This window comes from Episyrphus balteatus, chromosome 3 (assembly GCF_945859705.1).
Source record: "Episyrphus balteatus chromosome 3, idEpiBalt1.1, whole genome shotgun sequence".
Taxonomy (NCBI): Eukaryota; Metazoa; Arthropoda; class Insecta; order Diptera; family Syrphidae; genus Episyrphus; species Episyrphus balteatus.
The window spans coordinates 66,123,219-66,144,743 of record NC_079136.1 but is presented as its reverse complement, the minus strand read 5'-3'; the positions used below and the strand labels follow the sequence as shown (position 1 = coordinate 66,144,743).

The window sequence follows — 21,525 nt, the reverse complement described above, 5'->3', positions numbered from 1 at the left end:
TCATAAGTCGATTTTCTAAAAATCAAAATTGACACCAAAAAGTTTGGCAAAATGGGTGCAAAATAAACATGTGTCAATATGCTGCACTCATTTTTTTGTTTTTCGATTGTGTCTTGTTAAAAAATGAGTTCAATGTTAACTGTTACATCTACCTCATTTTTATTTGAATGCGAAGTATTTTGGTAAGTGTTATTCTATATGCGATATCGAAGTGTTGTGATAGAAATCTAAAAAAATTTAAATGGAGAATTTTTCTTCAGTTATTTACTAACGATATTAATAAAGTTTTGAAAATGTTAGATGGTTTTTTCTATTTTAATTCGGGCTTACAACTAGTATCTAAAAACTTGATATTTTTGGTAAGTTATTATTTGAACTTTAATAATTTTGTTTTAGTATACCCCGTTATTCTGCGATGAATTGAAACTTATGAGTTAGTTTATATTATCTTTAACACAATGCAACAAAAATTGGGTGCTCTTAGGTGCTCTTTAGAGAATCGAGGGTCAATTAGTTTTTCACTTTCTGATAGAAAATACTCCTTACTTTATGCAACGTTTTTTATTTTTAAATTAAATTTACTGATGTCATTAGTGTATTTTATTTTGGGTGATCTTAATTAAGGTTGGGGAAGAGAGAGAAAAGAAACTGAGAATTGCGTATTAGGAATGAGGAAAAAAATTTGAGAAAAATAATGTCGACAGGCGGAGTACAGGCCATTAATCAATTTTTTTAGTTTTTGGTAAAAAAATAAAAATAACAAAAACTAGGTTTATATTGAATTTTCTTGTGGGAATACTCATTTTAAACAGAAATAATAACAAAAACCACGAAAAATAATTATGGCCAGGTTTTTGATGACAATACTCCTATATGCGTCGGCTAGTCCCGTTATAATTTCTAAACGGTGTACTTTATATGACAATTTTTGTTAAATAAATCCAGCTTCAAGTTTATTGAACATAATGTTTATTTCAAATCTACCGTTTTGAAAATAAAAATTGGTTAAAAATAATCAAAAAGTTGAATAAGCGGTCCGCATAGTCGGAACAACGAAGTTGCGGAAGCGGTCCGCTTCGGATATATAAAAGTACCAGGCAGGTCCAAAATAAAGTGCGAATTCCCATTTACATAATTTTAAAATAAAAGTCTCAGAAGTATTGTCTTTGAGACTCAATAATTATTTCAAGTTTTAAAGCTCCTTGCAATATTGACCTCAAAAAAATATTAAAATTTCTCCATTTATATCAGTTAAGTTTAAAGTTCAAAGAAAAACCTTGTTTGCTTTTTTTAACAAACAGACGGATGTTAAATTTTTCTATATCAAATATAAAATGTTTTTCTTTAATATATTATATTTCTATACACAAATAAAATATACTTTCAACATGAAACATATAATGTACTTAGTTCTTCATCACATCCAGAACAAGTACAAGCATAAACCTTTGACCTTTAAAGTTTCTTCCATCAATATAAATTTTCTCTCTCGAAAATCATTTTCAAAAGGAGAAGATAATTTCTTAAAAAAAAAAACCATATTGATATTTTTTTAATTTTCCTTTAAGAAATATAATAAAAAAAAAACTCTTCTCCTACAATACTTTGACTGTTAACCTAAAAGAGTAACCTTTAACATTAATTCAAATAATAATTTTTGCTTGCCTCAAAAACCCATTAAATGATTTATGGTTAACACGTTTTGATTCTACATTTGGTTGACAAAATCATACCTCTACTTTCTCTTTTCTGAAATTTCTCTAGAATTTTTAAATTCAAGATAACTTTCATCTCTAACAAAAAATCCATAATTCTTTAACTTAACTATGAAAACTGAAAACTGCATAGTGGTTTTTATTTAGTATGAATGGTCCATTCATTGATAGCACGTAGGAGAGTATATAGAGAACCAAAACCAATATGGTTTAGTACCTACAAACCAAGCAAAATTGGTCACGTTATCATCAAAGGACCATAAGCTTTATCCATTTATATATTCTTTTTTGCCTTCTCTCCATATATTCCATATTGTACGAGTCGTAGTGGTAGCTTTTTTCAAAATCGTTGAATAATCTGGCACAAGAGCAAAATCCTTACTAAGTCAAAATGAAGTTGGTGCACACATCAGAGCAGGACACAGAACAGGACAAAAATTAATGGACAAACCCACAAACCCACATATTATATTGTAGAGATGGATGCAGACAAAATCCGTATATTTTTGTCGATTCTGCGGCCACTTGTAGGCAATTGATCAGGTCCGGATTTGGTATAAAAAAGGCCCTGATTGCGGTTAGGTTAGGTTAGGTTAGGTTAGGTAAGGTTAGGTTAGGTTAGGTTAGGTTAGGTTAGGTTAGGTTAGGTTAGGTTAGGTTAGGTTAGGTTAGGTTAGGTTAGGTTAGGTTAGGTTAGGTTAGGTTAGGTTAGGTTAGGTTAGGTTAGGTTAGGTTAGGTTAGGTTAGGTTAGGTTAGGTTAGGTTAGGTTAGGTTAGGTTAGGTTAGGTTAGGTTAGGTTAGGTTAGGTTAGGTTAGGTTAGGTTAGGTTAGGTTAGGTTAGGTTAGGTTAGGTTAGGTTAGGTTAGGTTAGGTTAGGTTAGGTTAGGTTAGGTTAGGTTAGGTTAGGTTAGGTTAGGTTAGGTTAGGTTAGGTTAGGTTAGGTTAGGTTAGGTTAGGTTAGGTTAGGTTAGGTTAGGTTAGGTTAGGTTAGGTTAGGTTAGGTTAGGTTAGGTTAGGTTAGGTTAGGTTAGGTTAGGTTAGGTTAGGTTAGGTTAGGTTAGGTTAGGTTAGGTTAGGTTAGGTTAGGTTAGGTTAGGTTAGGTTAGGTTAGGTTAGGTTAGGTTAGGTTAGGTTAGGTTAGGTTAGGTTAGGTTAGGTTAGGTTAGGTTAGGTTAGGTTAGGTTAGGTTAGGTTAGGTTAGGTTAGGTTAGGCTAGGTTAGGTTAGGTTAGGTTAGGTTAGGTTAGGTTAGGTTAGGTTAGGTTAGGTTAGGTTAGGTTAGGTTAGGTTAGGTTAGGTTAGGTTAGGTTAGGTTAGGTTAGGTTAGGTTAGGTTAGGTTAGGTTAGGTTAGGTTAGATAAGTTTACGCAAGGTTACCTTTATTTACGGTACGTTACGTTACGTTGCGTTATATTACCTTGCATTACGTTACTTTACATAACGTTACGTTTCATTGCTTTACGTTACAATATTTTATAAAGAACATCTGTATAGCGCCGTTAAGTTTACTCAAAGTTAGTTTGTTCCTGTCCAAACTATATTCGTTTTAAATTTCCGTATGCAAGCTACATGATGACGATGGAGAAGAAGATGATGATGCTGATGGTACTACAATGCACACATTGTGTGGCAAAAAGTGCTGTTATGTACTTGAATATGTGTAATATAGCAAAAAACATACACAACTCTATACACGTATATCGCCATCGTCATCATCATCATCATCGGTTGAAAGTTATCGATTGTTTTAAATTGCAACAGCACAGAAAAAAAGGGACACTTTCAGAGCATAACCACATCATCCTATGCTAAGAGCGGTGAGCAGTATCAGCTCTTATTTCAATACACCAAGCTTCATGTTGTATTGTCAGGAAAAAACCAAACAACGCAACACTAGTACTATTGGATGGTGGTGGAGAAATCTGAGAGCCTAAACTCCTACAACTATGTATAACCAGAGTACCAGGGTTGTAGGGTATAGTATAGTTCCTGGCACACAAGAGGAGGTATCATTATATCTAACTATTGATGCATGTGTAGTGTATAGTACAAGCGAATGTATCTCGTAGAATTGTATAGAGATATTGAAATGAAAATGAAATGAAATATCTGTAGGGTGTTTCAAATCGTAGTAGGTATCTACTATGGGTTTAGCCCAGTGAATTTGAAAAAATCCTAGCAGTTATGGATGCACAAAGTAATTTGAACTGTACCACCCACAAGATTTTGATTTTTTTGTTTATGAAGGTGAATTGATTTAAGATCAGTTTTTCATAAGATGGATTTTCCGATGCACTCATAGTGTATCTCTTCTGAGATTTTAATTTTTATCTAAGATTTTGTGTTGGGTTAAACTGACAAAAATGAAGTTTTCAAATTTTAGCAATTTCAGTTAGGTACTTGAAAATGATAGATACCTCAGAAAAACTTTTCAACTTTTACTGGGAAAGAAAATATTTCATTTGGCTTTGGTTTCGATTGAAGGAAAATTTTTGGGATTCTTAGGAAGTTTAATTAAAAAAATTTATTGATTCATGGAAGTTTCAAAATTTAATTGAAATTGAAACAACAATTGCTTTGGTTATAGTACTTATTTCAGTTCAAATATTTTTGATCTTATTTAATAGCTTGAACTTTAAACTTTGCAATGTTTTAGAGCTATACGTTGTTTTTACACAAAAATACTGATTGAAGTTGAAACAAAGTAGGATGCATTGCATGGACTTATCTTATCATTTTAGTCTTAGTAGTCCTTTTAATTCAAAACTATTCAAATTACGTTGGACTGATTCAATTCTGCCAACATGGATGTAGGTTGAAGGAATCCACACCTGTGTTGCGTATTCTAAGTAAGAGTGAATCAAGTAGTAGAGTTTGCCATTTAAATGATAAGATTTATGAGTTCCGTCAAATCGATTTCATATCATCTCCAGAAATAAGAATTTCACTCTAAAGTTAACATCATAATGAATAGCTATTGCTTATAGAAGAGGTCCCAGGTGACCGCCTTGCGGAACACCTTGATTTACACCTTATAGGAATGACCTATTTTGAAAGTGAAAAGAAATCCAAGTATTTCAAAAACTAATTTTAAGATTTTTAAAAAATATTAAAAATTTTTTTTTTTTTGAAAAATTAATTTTTTGAAAATGGGTTCAAGAATTTTATGAGATCTTCATTTTTATGTGTTGAATAATAATTTCTTTAAAATGACATACCAACTTTTTTTTTTTGAAAAATGTTAGAAAATTTTATATGTGCATAATAATGTACAAAAATTTTCTACATAATTATGTATAGGTATGTAAGAATATCGATAAAAAAATATTTTTTTTTAAAACAGCTCAAACGGTTTTCAAAAATGTTCTTCTAAAATTCCTCCTTATACAAGAAATAATATGGCATATTTGGTTTTGTGTGAAAGATCACTTAAAACGGTGTTTAATAAATTATAAAAACAGATTTTATTTTTTTACATTACCTATGAAATTCCTTAAACAAAAATCAAATTATAAATTTCCTATGAAAATATGGTACGTGCTACAAAGTCGTGCATTTTACTTGATTCCATATAGTTTTTTTTACACATATTAATTCTAGATAAGATTGAAAGGGAATAACCAGGGTTGTAAAAAATCATTTTATTTTTAATGCATTTGTCCTCAGTTACAAATTTAAAAAAAAATATTTATTGAAAATAAAAAAATTTCCATTGAAAAAAAAATATTTATTGCAACTGAAAAATATTATCATTGAAAAAAAAAAATATTTGTTGAAACTAAAAATATTTTGCATTAAAAAAATCTTATTGCAAATGAAAAAAAAATTGCATTGAAAATAAAATTTTTATTGCAAATAAAAAATTTTTTGCATTGAATAAAAAATTTTATTGCAAATAAAAAATTTCCTGCATTGAAAAAAAAAATCAATGCAAAATGTTTGCATTAAATATTTATTTTAATATTCGTCGAATTTCTTACAATTTTGACTTTTTGACCATATATTAGTTATTTCAACTAAAACATTGAACCTAATGTATTTTAGAAATTCGACAAATATTTAAAAAAAATTTAATTCTGTTTTCTTATGGCGTTTTCGATTGGCAGTCCGGAAGCGTCCGGAATCATTCTGAAAGCGTTTTATTCGCACAAAACTGATAGTTTAATTTAAAGAAAATTGGAATCAATTTTGAGTCCTAATCCTAACCAGCCTTCAAATTTGTTTCCCCAACAAAAGTCTAACTCCCAGAATTAGTAGTATTTATTGACTAAGTTCAATAACATGGACATTATTTTAAGAGATTCAATAAATAAAAACTAAAAACTATTGAATTTTAAATTTGTATCTAGATAAAATAAAAATAAATAGGACACCCTTTAAAAGCTTATTATATAAATCTACACATTTTTATATCTACAGAAAAATAAAAAAACAAAAGATGTATCTATGAATTTGTATCGTTAAACAATTGAAAGGAAAAAGGATATCCAACGAGTAAGAGAGAAATCGTTCTCTCTGCTGAGTGCTTACATTATAAATTGCGTACTCGTATAAAGTCTCTACATAAAATTGAATGCAAAAATATTTTTCATTTTTCATTTTATTTTCTTATACTTTTTCGCTTTTTATTATTATTATGTTTGTTTTCTTTGTGTTCACTCATCCTTCGAACGAAACAAACTAAAGGTATGATTTATTTATGTTCCATTGCGTTAATTATTTTTGAAGCTTGAAGGCTTAAAAACTTCAATTTATTCAACTTATTTTTACTACGAATTTTTGAGTTTTATGGAGCAAATAGCTGTAAGGCTTTTTTATGACTTTATAGTTAAAGGAGGAAAATAAGAAGAACATTGCTAACAACCTGTTCATTTGAGGTCAGGAGAAATTAAAAAAAAAAAACATTAATTAAATTGTTGAACAAGAAACAAGTTTGATTACTTTAAAAAAATAAAAGTTAAGGTTGTTTTTAAAGACTTAAAGTACAATTTCATAGAATTCTAAGCACTTTAAAAGACATACATATTTCAACTTGTTTATAACTTTCACTTTTACTGTCTGGTAGGGCATAATAAAGCAGCTGCGTTTACATACAGAGAGAGCGATATATCTATTTAATATTAGCCCTTACTCAAGCAAGTAAAACATGATAGATTTCTGAGAATTCTCTACAGGCATCCTGGTACTCTCTATTCAATGCTGTTTTGATTACAAACAACAAGCATTCATAAAATAACTCAGCTAAAGTTTACCTTTAAAATATATGGACATGATGATGATTTCTGAGAATTTTAGCAATTTTATGCATGGATTAAGGAAGCTACGTAGATATTTGTATGATAAATCTGGAAAAGGTTTTTCAAAAACATTTTTAAGCTAAAGGCAGTTGTCCGAGCTGATGACCCATTCCCCTTTTCTAAATTGACTGTTTTAAGTGGATTTGAGGATAGCTTATACTTTTATTATGTGTGTATAAAGGTAATATTTAGAAAATTCCTTGAATAATGATTGAACCGTCTTAAGCTATGACGTTAAAGTTCAACCATATGCGCGTAAATAAAATACCAACCATTTAAGATTTCCAGATATGAAGATTTGAAAACTATATTATACAAATTTGGATCTTTTATAATTTTTTAAAATCGTGAATGACTGATTTTTTGCTAAGTTAAAATAGTGATTGTATAGGATAGGTATGTTTTGGAATACATATTTCTGTTTCTCCACTTTGAGGTATGGTTCCTGTTAATAAAAAAACTATCACACTAAACTTAAAACTTCAAAAATAAATTTTTAATTCGTACCCATTTTTGACTAAAGCAAAAAAACAACCTGACGCAGATTTTTCTAAATATCATAAAATCTATGAGTTTTCTGGCAAACTTGTTGACGACATTTTTGTTCATTTTTGTTTTCTTCATAAGAATAAATTTATAAAATACTACGTTTATAACACATTTATCGAAGAAAATCTTCCCCAAAGTCAAAAATTGTCATGGGTAAGAAAAAAATAATTCCATTTAAAAATTAATATCTGAGCAATTAAAAAAGATATTAACATTTTTTTTAAATCATGTACAAAGAATAGCATTTCTTCTAAAAATCGAGACATTAATGAAGTTTTTATCATAAGTATTAACAGAGTTATTAACATTAACATGAGTAAAGGCGTACTAAAGTAAGCGTTTTCTTAAATCATCGCTAAAGGGTATCAACTTTGCAGATAAAGAGTTACTATAGAACAATTTTTTTCTTACAATATACCCAAGAATCATCCCTCAAAGTCTTCTTATCTCATCCCGGGACACCCTGTATATAAAGAGCTATTATAATTTATAACCCTTTTTCCATTTGATGATCGGAAAAAGTGGTACTTAATCGTCATATACCTTTCTGTGAGCCATTCAAATTCTTGTTATGGTTTGGTTCCTGGTCTCCTTAATGTACTTTTTTGGAATTCCGAATGGTTTGGATGCTTTTTTCCAGCCCTTTTCTTTATTGACGGCGTCAAGAACTTTTGACAATGCGTCCTCAATCCAGGACTGCTATTTAAATTTACCAACCATTTTCAGTATAAAGAAAATAAAAATGTAAAAGTAAGTATAAAATGGCACGCTACTTTTTTAGCCGAGTGCCCAATAGGCCATTTTGCCCGTTTAGGGTTTGTTTTTATTTGAGATTTAATACCGAAAAAACTCAAATCATTCTAGTCCAATTTATTTTAGTGAATTAATTAAAAATACTTCATATTTATGTACATACATTAAATACATATATTAACTGCTTTCTCCGCAATTGTAAGTTTTTTACAAAGTATTTTGCCAACAAAAAAATTCAAAAAATTTTACAAGTTTAATTACTTTAAATAATATGCATTATTAGATAAAAAAAAATTAAAAATCTCTAAAGTCGTTTTCCAAAAAAAAAGCTAATTATAATTAAATTTTTGATTGTGATGAGATTCGAACCCAGGCCTCTGGCGCCATAGCTTATTAGTTTAACAATTATTGCATTATGGTATCAACTTACTGAAACTTTAAAAAGGATTTTACTTACACAAAATTAACTTTTAAACTGGAAAAATATGCATAATTTTGCACAAAAAGAATAAATTACATTGCCGGTCAATAAAAAAGGTTCACCCTATAAGCGATATAGAATTGAATTTTTCACAAACAAATCCAAGAAACATCCTTTTCAGGATGCATATAAAGGTTAGCTCTGTTTCTGACATACTCACAAGAATAAAAGCTTTATTTATTTATTTTAAAGTATTAAAACAGTAAATTAATACAGTTTATTGAAATGCTTTCAAAAAATACATTTTTCGATATTTCAATAGATTTCAATAGGCGTATCCAGAAAAAAATTTGGGGGGTGCTGAAAAATTTTTCAAAAATTTTTGATAAGGTAAATGTACTACAAATTTGTCTCTTTTTTATTCATCTTTGATCGAGAGAAAAGCTCTGTGCTGCGGTACTAAAAGTCGTATAGCAGCATTTTACTGCTCCCGACAACTTCGTACTACTGTCTCCTTTTACATTCAAAGTAGCTATTTTTCCAAGTTCTTGTATCCCAAACATTTTACACAAACAGCAAGGTGTTTAGTAATCTTAAAAAAAAAAAACACTTTTTCGTTCGAACTTTTTCATGTGCTGAATTCAAAACTGTTTACAGATTTATTCCTATCACGTCTAGTTTTTGAGCTATACTCATCACTTTTTTCGGTATAAATGCCCATATTTCCGCAATTCGACCGAAAGTGAACTGGCATTACCTTTCAATTTCACGTGAAATTGATCTTCGATCGATTTCGAAAACTTCGAAAATGCTTCGAACTGTCAAAACTGAAGGATCATCCATTTTTATTTTTTTTCTAAAGTTAAATTACTGCTACGTTAACATGGATGCAATTTCATTGGCAACTTTATTGGAAAAAAGCAGAATTTAAAAGAAAAAATAAGAATTCACATTTTGCGAGACATATGAAATATGTAAGTGAAAAAAAATATAAGTATTGATAATATTTTGTCCAAAAATTGGAGATTCATTGAAAAAGATACCAAGTTCACGAGCAGAAACAAAGCGAATTAAATTCGATCAGAAAATCGAAATGAGCGAAAAAATGTAGAACACCTAATTTCACTATCGGCAACGCAAGTGAATGCTCAAAAAGTGAAATGCAGAACGAAAAAGTCTCAAAAACTAGTTTTCAATAAAATATTCTTTTAATTTTTAATATGAAATATATATTTTTTAATAATATGTTCCTTTTTTAATAAAAATCAGAAGCACAAACTGGAATTTGCTTAAATAAACCATTAGTTATGTTGACCACTAAGATATTGAGATATAAAAAATTTGTATTTCCAATATCTTTGAGAAAAATATTATTTTTGAAAAAAAGTAATATACTCAAGACAATAAAATACGACGTGATTGCATAAGAAGATTTGCAAAATTTAACGGTGATGTTATTCGACGTCAAAACAACAAACACATTATTTGAAGAATTCTGAATTGGACTAAAATCCTGAAAATCCCAAACCTCAACGTCAACTAAGGCACTTACTCAAACAGAAACAAACAACCATTTTAGAATTTGGAGGGGGCTCGATCATTTGAGCTGCCTCTAAATCTCTACGATTTACGAAGAAGTTTCAGTTAATCATGTAGATTATGATGAAATCAGCTAAATAGTAACATGATTTTGGTGGTTTTGGGGGGGGGGGGGGGGGGGGGGAGCCCACCCTCAATACGCCACTGGTCGAAAATGACTTAATTATTGATATAAAACAGTTTCTATCTTTAATATTGATTTAATTTTACTGAATTTATATGAAAAAAAAACCTTTTTGTTTACAACTATCCTTAAAAATTCTATTAGGTTTTGGGTAAAATAAGTTCAAGTAATTTAAGCTGCTTTTTTCAGTTTTCTTTAATTGGATTCAGGAACATAGAATTCTCATAGAATTCAGAAACAAGAAATTCCGGACCAAGTTCAACAACCAAAGTGCGAGAAAGACTATTCCAACACTGCGAAGTTTTTCTGGTTTATCCACAGTAAAAGAAAACTGTTCTGACGGTTTAAATAGCTCGTTATCCTATGGAGAACTCTATAGCTAAGGGGTCCGAATTCTTCACTAAACACTGAAAAAAAGTAATTTCTAGAGTGAGTTTGCACGAATACGCTGTTGTACGTAATGACGGAAAATCAAGGCCAATCATATCACAATAGCTATGCACAGAGAAAAAAAAATAAGGTAGGGATAACTATTCTCCTGGTATATTTAACTTTATTTATGATTTATTTAACTTTATTCTGATTAAATATGCCTACTAGAAGTAAAGTTGTCTCTGATGTTATATTTTAATAAATCTCACATTTCCCATTTTAAAAATTTCCTTAAAAAATTCTTCAACAAGCCATCCATTTCTATATCCTTTTTCTTTAAATTCAATTAAATTTTTGAGCGAGAAAATTTATATGTAAAACTGAAAAAAAAATCCATTACACTTTTTAATTACTCAAATATGTAGTTGAAGATTCAACAAAAAAAAAAAATAAGAGAAAAAAACTACAAAAACAAATATATTTTGCTGTGTTGCCACAAAATAAAAATGAAAAAAAAAAAAAAAAAATCAATCCAATCAAGAATTCATTCATCACCGTCAGAGCAAACGTCATGAGTTTTTGGTATTTGGTCTTTCATTCGTGTTGTAGTAGTTAATCAAATCCTAGCGCAAGCACCCTTCAGTGTTTGACCAAAGTATAGTTGTAGAGAGTAGGTATATAGTTGATAGTGATTGAAATATACATACAACAAAATTCATTTGCTTTTGGCTTAAACAAATATTTTTTTGTTTGAAGATTCATCACCATTCGAGAGCAGAAGCATACTTTACTCTCACTCCTAAAAGTATACTATGCTTTATTTAGATTCTCGATTAAACTCTATGCTTTCTAGGTTCCAGAAGGTTAATTCTTTTCAAATTAGTTTTTCTCTTTAAGTAGGCATAAGGCAATAATAAAAAAAATAAAAAAAAAAACTCCATGTTACCACTAATTTAATCAAAAACTTTGAAATGTAGCCACAGATATTAGAGAGGTTTAGATGAAAAAGTTTAAGCTTCTGTTGGATATAATATTCAACAAACAAGAGTAGGTACTTGAAAAACAACTTTAAACTAAATTTATATCAAGATTTTTAAGGCCCAGTTGTAACACAATAGGTCTCTGCACAAGATAGATAGATATCCATTCTTTAATTGCGGCACATCCTTTGCAGAAACGTTTTATTACATTTTAATACTTTTTACCTGGTTAAAATGGGCTTGAAGCTTGATGGGGCTAGGGTGTAAATAACTTTACGTTTCGTTTAATTAAAATCTAACTTTTTGCCATCTGCTCGTGCCAGTGTGTCAGTATCAGTCTCCAGTTTCAATTTCAGTTTTTTAGGTAGGTAGTATATCCCTCTCTTTCGTTTCGACCAAAAAATACTCCTCCTACTCTCTCATTGAACTCAACCACTTAAGCCGAAGAGCATTTTCACAAAAACGAATAGCTTCGTACATAATTTTCCAGGAATGAATGTAATCAAGAGGATATCTCGGTGAATGGCAGAGTAGAAATGGTAGCCTCTGATGATGGTGATGCGGAGTCTGATGGCTGGAGTGTACAGTGTACACACTGTACACCACCAACACTAATCAGGTTTTTGTTCCTTTTCATTAACTAAGTCCTCGTCGTTGTTGGTTGTGTATAGATATAGAATTGGTCTGATGGTAGCGTGGTCGGTTGGCCAATTGCCCGACTCATTGCGAGGCATTCATCCAAGAGAGAGAGTATATCTACAATAGCGATAGAGTAGAGAATAGAGTATTACCCACAGTGGAAAAACTCATCTCCAGGGAAGAATCCTTAATCAATTCATAGCAGACATTCAAATATCACCCACTTACCGTAATATAACAGCAGAAGCAGCAGTAGCATCAGCAGCCAGGATCTATCCAAAGACAAGAGGAACATCAGGAGCGTATCATCATGTTCAAGAGTGGAAATTTCATTTGAATCGTATTAATTTTGTTGTTGGGAATTTTTATGTGTGGCGTTTTTGTTTTTTTGCTTTTGTTTTTTAGAAGAATTTATGCCATTTCAAGCACCCTATGGAGCGGAAACTCAAAATAATCATCGTTTAGAGAGATATGGAAAGAGTGACGCGCTTTCTCACTTTGATCCATTAGTATTAGAGACAATGTGGCGCGCGTTTTTGTGCAAATTGACTTTCAAGGTCCGCGGAAAATTTCCATTTAACATTTAATTTGCTTTAGGTGTATAGGAATGGCTATGATGGGAGTTAGACTGATTGACATAAAATTCAGACAGACATTGGGGAAAATCCTTATGAATATTGGGTGTTTAATATTAATTTTGTGTTATTGAAAAAGCATATAACACCCTTAAGGAGATATCTTCACACCTTCACTTTTAATTACCCCAACTTATGGTTAAAAGGCATTGACTATAGATTTATGGAAATACAAAATGATTGGGGAATTTGCCAAAAAATAATTCTCCGAATTTTTGGGAAATCAAATCCATAGACGCTTAGAGCCAATTTTGCTAGCACATTCAAGTGGAAAAATATCTTTGAAATCTTTGCTTCTAAAGAATGTTCCTCAAATTCGGTTAAAAAACTTAAACAATTTTGGCTTTGTGTTTGAGGATATAAGACACACCTTGTAAGGGACAATGGGAGGTATTATAGGTATCTAAAATTTCCACAACATTGGATTTTATTGCAGAAGAAATTGAATAATATAGATACTTGGTGTATGCGTATTTTTGGAAGACATAAAGGTTAAAGATCTTATTTTAAAGAGCACTCTTTTCGCCTTAAAGAAGTTCTTTGGCGGTTAAATAATATGTTGTTAGGCTCCATGTTAAACTTAACAAATGAAAATTTTTCCAAAGCTTCATCACATTATTTCGGAAAAGACATCCAAAAAGAGGAAAGAGAAAATATAGGCTAGCACTGATGCATCTGTTCCGAGAAACAAAACTGAGGTCAGAAGTTGGGTAGGATTACTCAACTGCTATTGTTGATTTTTCAAGAATGTTTTTTCTAAAAAAACAGAGGAGTTTTTGGAATTAATTTTTTGGACCAAAAATAACGATATACGAATTTTGGAAAAGTTTAATTTCCTCAAAATCCTCCTATTTTGATTAAAAAATTCAAGAAATAGTTTTTAGACAAGTTCTATCTTTTCTATCTTTTGAAAAAAGTTTTTTTTTTTTTAATCGTTAAGTAAGACGCTCCCGTCGTGTTTTTAAGTTTCTGACTACCTATTACTCAAATAAGTTGTTCAATTTTTAAAAAAATTATAAAAATGCATTTTTATTGCCCAAAAAATAAATCAATGTAAAATTTTGAGAATAATAATTTTTGGATTATTAACCCTCTGTCGGCACACGGGTGCGAATTTGGCAGGACAAAAATTAAAAAGTGGTCACAAAAAAGTGTCTTTATAAGGGTGAAAATACATTTTTTTGAATTGTGAATACAATATTTGAATTCCTCGGAGTATTCTACATCAATTTCATATATGATTCTCTATAAAATAGTGAGACCGAAAAAAGTTCTAGCGACATGAAAAAGTATAAACCAAATTCGCAAAAAAGAGGTGTGCCTACAGAGGGTTAAAAAGATGTTGATTTTTTTTTTAAATCAAATTTTCGAAAACGTGACATTAAATTTTTTTTAAATAAAAAATAGCATTGCAATTTTAATTTTAAGAGCAAGTTCGTGCGACTCAGCTGTGCATTTTATTTCATTGTATACTAGGATGTATCAAAATGCTAAACTATGGAATTTTCAAATTTAATAGCTTTTAAAAGTTGCATTGCTTATTAAAATTAAATTCTGCGTTTACAATTTTCATTTTTATTAATATCTTTAGCTCGCTCAAAATACAGGAAGAAATCGAAGAAATTTTTAGAGATTTTTGAAATATATGTTTTTTTTTTAACTGCGCCGTTTGGATACAAAAAAAATATATTAAATATTTGTAGGCTTTCTGGTGAAAGATAATTCCAAGAAACTTTTAAGCTTATATTTGTTGAAATTGAACAATTGGTAAAGAAGCTGCGAAATAATAAGCGAAGGAAAAAAATCATTTTTTCTTATAAAATTCTTTTTTTCTTAACAACTTCAATCGATTTGAGGAAGCCAAAGACGAACGATATTATAACATTTTTTTACATATTATTAAACCTTAAACCCTTATACAACTTTTGGCCACTATTACATTCCAAAATTAGAATAGGGTAAGGTGGTACAAGAGTGCGGACTTTAGCCAAAACACCGAATAAAATAATAACTGGTAACAAAAAAGTATTAATTCATTAGTTATAGGTAAACAAAAGAACACATTAGGTCATTTGCGCACTCTTATACATAATATTGTGCAAGAATGCGCGACTTAGTTTTTAAGAGTGCGCAGGGGTAAATTCGCACAAAAGTCGCAGATAAAACTGCCTACCTACAAAAATAAACAGTGCATTTTTCGAGCCATCACTCCTCGGTCCTCGCATGAGAAACATTCTATTTAGTCTTCGACTAATGGTTCCAAAAATTTCAACATATTCTAGTTTTTCCATTCACTTCTTTTTTTTGGTTTCTATTTGGTAGGAATTATTTTTTGTTTGCTGCTGCTTACTGCTATATTGGCAAATGCCAGTTATTTTGAAGCCTTGGATAACATTGGATCCTTTTAGCATTGGATCCTTTTTGGCAGCAGATTGAACTCATTAAGATCTCTCTAAAATAAGACCATTCACTCTTATATTCCCTTTCAATTCGTTGCAAATCGCTTTGCGCACTCTTATCGACCCTACATTTTTTCGGCCATACAAAAGTGACACACCCTATTGTATACCCCACAAAAAGGGTCCATGCGTTGGATCGTGATTAGCAGTAGTTTAATTGTTTGCATTTATTTAGAGAACTTTTTTTAAATAAATTATAACCAAAAAACCATAAAAAAGTTCTAAAATGATAGGAAATTTGATTTTCTACAAAATATTACATAATACAAATTTTCAAATTTAGCTTGCTTTTCAAGTTATAGTGCAAATTATGGATTTGGAAAAAGCATTAGGGTGATAGAAATTGCAAACAAAGTGGATCTCGCAAATCTGTGTGTCTGTCTCTATCTCAAGCATCAAGCTGCATCCTATAACCTTTGACTTCAAACTTAGTAGTTAAAAATTTTTGGATATTATCAAGGAAGAAAATTGAATTGTTTAGGAACAAAATAAAAGGTACTTGCCATACAACAAAATTGCAAAAGTTTACTTTTCTCAAAAACGGCTCTAACAATTTATTGAAAAAATGTCCTTTTTTAACATATAAAAAAAAATTGGACCATTTTTCTGATGTCTGATTTTCTCTTCAGCGAAATAATCTATTTGAGCGAAAATTTTTGTACAAAAATTTTTATAGTTACTTTGAGTCAAAATTAGGAAAAAATTAAAAAAAAAAAATAATTGTTGCATTAAAAAAAACCGTATTTTTTTTTTTTGAAAAATCAATTTTTTGAAAATAGATCGAAGAAATTTTTTGAATTTTTATTTTTATATTTTGATCAATATTTCTTTTATATTGGCTTACAAAAAGTTATTTTCCAAGCAAAATATATGCTGAAAAACCAATAAAGACTGTTAGAATTTGGTAACTTTTGATCATCCCAAATCTATGCGGCTTTCGAAAAATTCTCAATACCTCGCAAATGGCAATATATTTTTTAAAACAAATATTTTTGAAAACAAAAATTAGGATGTTGGGAGGCTGGTATTTGAACCCAGACCTCTGTCGTTCTACCTTGATTTTGATCTCTTGTATTGAACCCATACAAAATTACTACATGCGTATAAATCTTCTTAAAATATTTACTCAAGTAAATTTCTAGTTCAAAATAAAGTCATAAACCTGTCGTCTACTCATCTCTGTCAAAAATAAAATAAAAGAAAATTCAATATTGTAAAATCTCTGACATAATTTCTGCATTAACTCATAACTCTTGACATCTCTATTTTTTATTGTAACTTGTGTGAATGACATCACCGCTTAATAAAGTCCATAATCTGATCTCATTGCAATTGAAAATATAATTCTCGTTAACAATCAATATGCGCAATACAAAGCCTCTTCGCTATAATATTCATTTGTCTCCATATAAGAGTCCGGGCTGGGCTGTCAAACAAAACAAACAAAAAAAAAACACCTTAAAGCCTATAGCCTACCCCATCAAAGAGAGGCAAAAAGAGAGTAGGTATACCCTTAGTTCTATAGCCGATCATTTTGAAAATAGAATATAAATTTACGGATGTGTAATACCTATAACATTCATTCATATATGTGAGTTAACACAGAGCCGACAGCAGCGCCATCGCCATTCCAAATGTGGCATAGCTGCAAGCCTATAATAATATTAATAGATAGGCTCACCTTTCACACAAAACAGGCACAAGCTTATATTGATTGCCTATATTCCCTGACTTGCAATAATCGAAAATGCTTTTTCAACAATGAATGAACCTCTTTTCCAAGAGGGATTCCGTCGACGACGAGGAGGAAGGCCGTTCGTCGTTTATTCCAATAGGTTTATATTATGGATATGGAGGACGCGCGTTGTATTAATTAAAAATTCTATCCAACGATGTTAAATGGATTATCCTTCAAAAGCAATAGAGTTTCTATAAATAGGATTCCTATGAAAACCTCCTAGAGGCAGATCAATATATATACACAATGTGGGCTCTATTTCTCTCTCTCTATTTTCAATGCGAGGCTTTGTGCTGTTTAAATTGAATTAGAATTATGACATGATATATGGAGGAGTGTGTGTTTGGAGTTTATGTTAATTTTCTATATATTTCATTAATGTTAACAAGGTGATTTTAATGTTTTTTGGCTTTGTCTTTTATATTTTATTTTATTTTTAAAATAAATGAGAATATATGGGGTTAATTTAGTTTTACAATATGTGACATGGATATTGTGGATGAGTTTAGAATTTGAACCATATGTTATAGCGATTATAATAATCAAGCACAACATTTAACTATTTTATTTATGTGTTAATAGGCTTATACCATACTCGTACCTTGAACTCCAGCTTAGGTTGCTGAGAAATATTTGTATAGGGTCTTGGATGACTTCTAAAGGGGATTTGACGTGATAACGTCTTATAAATCGATGAACCATGGCAGCCACCACAAAAAAGTGACGCCATTTTCTCCCGTCCCACTCTCGCGGCAAAAATTTCAATTCAAAATTAAAAGTAAACTATTAGAGATACAAAAATTTTCTATAGCTTATTTGAAAGATAATAACCTAAAGCTTAATCCAAATGAAGGATTTTTAAAAATTCCGTCATTTAATAGGGTAAACAGGGGTAAAACGGAAAGATGAAATTTGAGCTAAAATCTAAACGCGAAGTTGTAGAGAGTTGATTTTGTTTGCTATAGATAGATGAAACTAATTAAAGAATAACTGCATTTAAGAAAAAATTCTAAAAAAATTTGAAACTAACCTATAACGTTTTGTTTGAACGTTGTACACGTGTTGGGGCTATGACAAAATGATAATTTTGGGTAAAGGAAATTTTTTTTTGACAGTTCTACAGATGCCAGGTGAAATATGAGGAAAAAAAATTAGGCGTCTGATACGAATTTTTTTCCAACACTCTGCGTTTCGAAATATTATGAATTTTTGAAAAACACCTTGTAGGGGTATTTTTGGGTACTTTTTGATTTTTAGCTTTTTTTTGGAGCGTTCAAAACTCAAACTTATAGGACATGTAGGTTTTGGCCTTATGCATACATGTGTAAATCGTTTAATGAGTTTTGACTGAATAACGGAAGAAACAATTTTTTAAAAAACACGTTTTTTGACCGTTTTTAACCGATTTTACCGATTTTCATCGTTTTTATTTTTATCTTTTTAATGATGACCACGACTAAATGTGTGCGAAATTTCAATCATTTTCGTAAACACAATTTTGAGATAACGGTAAAATAAAATTTTAGAATTCAACAGGTTATAACTTTTGACCAAGAGTAGATAGAAATTTGATTAAACTTTTATGAGCATCCTGATACAATTACCTTTCATTTAGTATATCACACATAACGGTAGACTAACTACAAGCTACACAATATTAAATCAAGAAACTTGCGAAAAACCTCAAAACACCAGTGGAGATCTGTTGCCCCCCGAACAGCCACCAGTGTGGGAAGTACCGTAATCTCAGTCTGGAAATTCGACATGGTTGACTTTAAAAAATTCTAACTTATCTTGTAGGCATCTTTGAAATGAGATTGATACGTCATATGAAACGTGAAATAATAATCTTTCACTTGGTTAGGGAAAAAAATGGAATTAATGACGTGAGAAGATAAAAATTCATGTTTTTTGTGCTTTTTTTTTGATGAAAATGATAAATTATACTTTTTGCGCATTGTAAAAATTTTAAAATGGTTTTATTCTTAAGAAGAAATACTTGGCTTTTAAATTGCATAGTTTTTGTAAGCTTTTAAAATAAAAAAAATTAATATAATGAGAAAATAAAAAAGGTATTTTTTTTAGCTTTTTTTTGTAAATTATGACTGTTTGAAAAAAGTAAACGCTTCAATTGACTCATTTTAAACAAAAGCACACAACCTGTTTTCTGACGACGTTATCACGTAAAATCATAGTCCGTAAACCGGCTTTACAGACAACCTCTTTTTTTTTGTTCATCGACTGTTTGAATGAAAAATTTTGTGTGAACCTAAACTTTTTTAAATCTTGCTTGTGGCTTATTTGGTTTAAAACAAATTAATAACTTAGTCCATGAGTGTCTAAAAGCTGTCAGCCAGTCTCGTGTGAAAGAATGTTAGGGAGTTACAATTTATCGATGAGCCCGAGCGAATAATCAGATATTCCCTTTTCCATAAAAACGATACTCTTGATGGCTTTGTCAATTCCTTCCAGGAGATAGTTTACCTACTTCTACAAAAAAAATTTTAGGTGGCGTAGGCTGGGATACGAACCCAGACCTCTGGCTCTTACTCCAGAGGTCTATAATTATCTACATTTTCGTAGTGATTTTTAGTTGCGATGCGATATGACAAGTAATGCAATAAGACACGAAAAAGTGAGTTCCGAATTATTTTCTGTTTATGAATCTGAAATTATGTTTATCTTTAAAATAGTAGATACAAATTCAGGTTTCTTATTTTAAATATTTTATCAGAAAATATAAAAAAAAAACGACTTCTTTGCATCGAAACTTATGTAATGGTAATCTTATGAATGCCACAACAATGAAACACAAAATGAATCACCAAAATCGGTTCACCCAGTTAAAAATTCTGAGGTACTCGTAACCTTGAAGTTGGTTAAAAAAAGACTTAGAAATACATTTGTTTTTTGGTTGACAAAATACTTTAATAGGTACTTTTTAGGTAACGGTAACAATAAACGATAAACAAGTAAAGTTTTAATTTAGGTGCCTTGAAACATTGTCAGTGTAATAAAGAGTTAGGGAAGTCTTCTTACTAATAGTCGTAGACATGTATGAGTAGAAAGGAAAGATGTCTCAATCAAACTTGGTTGTGGTATATAAGAAAATTAAGCCACTTGCTCCTTGCGTACCTCCCGTAGAAATTTTTTGAGCTATCGCAATTTTCTCAAAAACGTCTGTAACGATTTTGATTAAATCTAATACGTAGTGCTGCAAGCAATGCAAACAAAACTGCATATTATACATTTATTATTACAAGAGCAAGTACATGAGACCCATTCGTGCATTTTATTTCTCAAATTTTCACCATGAACAATTTTTTTCTGTAGAATGCAAAGAGTCTCCTGGTTTCCGATGATTCTCTACTTCCCATACTAGCAAACGAAACCTGTTCGATTTCTCGCAGCCAGCGTCGACATTCTGAATTAAACTCTGCATTCTAAGATATTATAATAACATTGTTAGGACTAAACGTAGTTGATGGGGATAAAGATTAAAAAACGTTTTTTCATTTTAATGATATTTAAGTTTCATTTTTCGATCTAAAATCTCTCAAATATCTTGTTATTAGATAGATTGTTAGAGTATTTATGACTTTTCTCTTTTCATTCTTACCAACATTTAAACAACCAACAATTTTCAACTTTCAACAAGTACCTAAACATAAATCTTAACTTAAGGAATCTTAAGTTTTCTCCATGACCACCAAGAACCATATATTTATTAAACCTCCTACAAAAAAAAACTGCCCATTATCTTTTAATATTTATGAAGAACTATACCAATGCTATTAATAGATTTCATCAAATATAAAGAAACTTTCTTCGATATCTCGCAAGCTCCCCAGAGGACCATAATCACTCTACATTACTTATCTCTTCCACACAAAAAACTGTTTACTAAACAACGCACTTTTACGCTATATTTGTCTGTATGTTCCTTCACGATAAGGGAATTAAGACGCAACTCTTCATTCTTTATTTATATCAATCTTCAATTGATTAATTAACAGCTTAATAGCATACCTCCTGATGATGGTCCTTTAATCATAAAGCTCCTTATCACAAACTTTCCACGCCCTCTCGAAAAACCCATCTCTCAGTTGTGTTGATGTTGCGAACATCGTAATTATTACATAAGTAGCTTCCTAATATTAGAGAGAGATATCTTTCAACTATAATTATATACAACAAACACAAGAGCCAACAAACAAAAACAAAAAAGGTCCTCCTTTCACTGT

At 30.4% G+C, this 21,525-nt stretch overlaps 1 protein-coding gene across 2 annotated transcripts in view; it reads left to right on the top strand.

The window, feature by feature from the left end:
• The window catches only part of LOC129915457 (octopamine receptor Oamb), a 166,964-nt gene that overhangs the window by 102,710 nt on the left and 42,729 nt on the right, over positions 1-21,525 (top strand). The window lies entirely within an intron of this gene.